The following is a 3,143-nucleotide window of genomic DNA, read 5'->3' as shown; positions in this document are numbered from 1 at the left end:
ATGATGATGATTTTACACACACAAACACACACACACAATATATATATATATATATATATAATATATATATATATATTTATATATATATATATATATAGTTGTCTACCGAAAATAATTCTTATCCAAGGAAGTGAAAATAAATTGGATACGACTGAACGAAGGTGTAGAAGCCGTCGAAATAAATTAATACCGGCATATACAGGAGGTAAGGAAGACTGAAGAGATGAGAAAAGCAAACATACTACTAAAAAGGCGAAGAGAATAGCCAAGAAGAATGATGAATGAATTCAGTGTGCTTCCAGGTGGCATGAACATGTGAAGAGAATATGGAAAGTACGTTGGAAGAGCCAAATTTTGAAACTTTACACGTTAACGTAATTTGGCACAGTCATAGTCGGAATAATACGTCAATCAAAACCGCTTTTTTTTTTTTTTTCAATAAGTTTCAGATAGTTCACTCCCATATACGACTACCTTACACTATCAAGCATACGATAGAGAAGGGATGATATTCAAATAGTATTTCAACAAATCCCACGAGAAAGAGATGCAGGTGTCGGATAAGAGATTACCATGAAATCCAAGCTAGATGGTTGAAAATTTAGATTCGATTTCAGTATTACAATCGAACAATAATTATCTGTATCTTTTTCTTTTCTGATTTCACAATGATGCTCTTAGTGAAAGATGAGTAAGGACTATATGACATATATGAATTATGCAATCATTGAACAACGCAGAGAGAAAATCGCTTTAGCAAGGATACCATATTAGTATAAGTAAATGTTATACGGTATCTCCGAGGTTGCTTGTGGTTTAGGAGAGCGGCCAAATGAATTTGATATCAGTGAAAAGGTTACCTAGATCTCTTCTCGAACGTTTGACGTTTATGCATTTCTGAGAATGAGATGAGAAAAATTTTTTTCTTTAGACTATCTTATAATTACTGATTGTGGAGAGCATTATAATGATTCCTCGCCAGTTTCAAGAGACTGATATTGACAAACAGGTTAAGTAGCTCTTCAGGAGATTGACACTCCAAAATACAACCATTGTTCTCTAGTCTTGGGTAGTGCCATAGCCTCTGTACCTTGGACTTTCACTGTCTTGGGGTAGAGTTCTCTTGCTTGAGGGTACACTCGGGTACACTAGACTATCTTGATTATTTTTCACCGGTTTGTTTCCAAGTTTTTATAGTTTACATATTAAAGATTCATTTCAATTTTGTTACTCTTATCATATTCTATTCTAACTGTTAATTACCTCCATTGTAATTTATTTATTTCCTTTCCTCTCTGGGTTATTTTGGAGCCCTTTGAGCTTTTAGCATCCTGCTTTTCCAACTAGGGTTGTAGCTTAGCAAGTAATAATAACAATAATAATAATCATAATAATTATAATAACAATAATAATAATAATAATAATAATAATAATAATAATAATAATAATAATGATAATAATACACATATACTGCTGTACACATACACACAATACATATAATATATATATATGTGTATATATATATATATATATATATATATATATATATATATATATATATATACATACATATATATATATATATATATATATATATATATATATATATATATATATATACGTATTTATATACACTGTAGGAATTGTTTCGACTCAAACACTAAGGAATTAAAATGGAATATAATAAATTCAATTTGTGGTTAACATTTGCGTATGGAAGTCACGTGTATTAAGTGGAAAATACCTATCATTCATATATATATATATATATATATATATATATATATATATATATATTTATATATATATATATACCTTAACGGGTGGACGTGCCCATAGAACCTAGTTCCAGGTAACACAAAATACATAAATAAAAGAATAAGGAGCAATTGGCAAACCCCTTCTTACCGTGGGCAAACAAACAGATCCAGTTTTTAGTTTTTATTTATCTTATTGTTTTGCGAGTTGTTTTCTCCTAACAATAATAATAACAACAATAATAACATCAGTGTCGATAACATCCCCCCTAATTAAGGCTAAGTGTCATGTGGAAAGCCAGGCCTTCTCAGGAGGGTCGCTCGAGTTGTTGAACAGGATGCAATGAGGCAAGCAGTATTGCAAGGGGGCTTTGTTTGTTTTCAATTTCCTCTACACCGTGGTAAATGTAGCTTCTGTTTTCGTCTCTCTCTCTCTCTCTCTCTCTCTCTCTCTCTCTCTCTCTCTCTCTCTCTCTCTCTCTCTCTCTCTCTATCTCTCTCTCTCTCACTTTTCCGTTTACTGGAAAGTATTGTTTTAGCAGTGATATCAAATTATTTCTAATAGTGTATTTTTTGTTGATAACCAAATTACTATTTAAGGTTATCTATGGCTAATTTTGGAAAAAAATTTTTCTCTCTCTCTCTCATCTCTCTCTCTCTCTCTCTCTCTCTCTCCTCTCTCTCTCTCTCTCTCTCTCTCTCTGTATGTATATAATACATTATATACATTATATATATATATATATATATATATATATATATATATACATATACATACATATGTATATATATACATATATATATATATGTATATAGTATACATACATAAATACATACATATATATATATATATATATATATATATATATATATATATATATATATATATATATATATCACATATACATATATATAATCTTTACGGGCACGTACAGTTCTTCCCATCCCTATAGTAAAGGAAGTAGTCATACTCTGCTGAGAGAGGTGGGTGTGCGTGCTTACCAATCTAAATATTTAGCCGTCATTGTTGACGGGTCGCGTACACCAGTTCATTCATAAACCCAGCCAGAAATCCAACCGAGCGAAACAAAATAACACCGGGCCATCGAACAAGGACAACTAACAGCTAACAAGGTCTCATAAAAAGAAACAGATCAGGACGTCTGTCCTCGCACACGAACATCTCAAAACGATTAAAGTCTTCTATATCGGCTAATTTCTCACCGGCGACGCCCCCATGACTCATTAACTCAGCCGACACCGAACTCTGTTGACATCGCACGCCTTGTAACGACTGCATCAACAAGACGCTGACGGAAGCCCCTCAAATTCGATGGACTTAAAGAGAAAGAAGAATGAGCTCAGCCTCGGAGCCTACTTCAACAA

Source organism: Palaemon carinicauda, chromosome 42, assembly GCF_036898095.1.
Source record: "Palaemon carinicauda isolate YSFRI2023 chromosome 42, ASM3689809v2, whole genome shotgun sequence".
Classification (NCBI taxonomy): Eukaryota; Metazoa; Arthropoda; class Malacostraca; order Decapoda; family Palaemonidae; genus Palaemon; species Palaemon carinicauda.
This window is presented reverse-complemented; position numbering follows the sequence as displayed.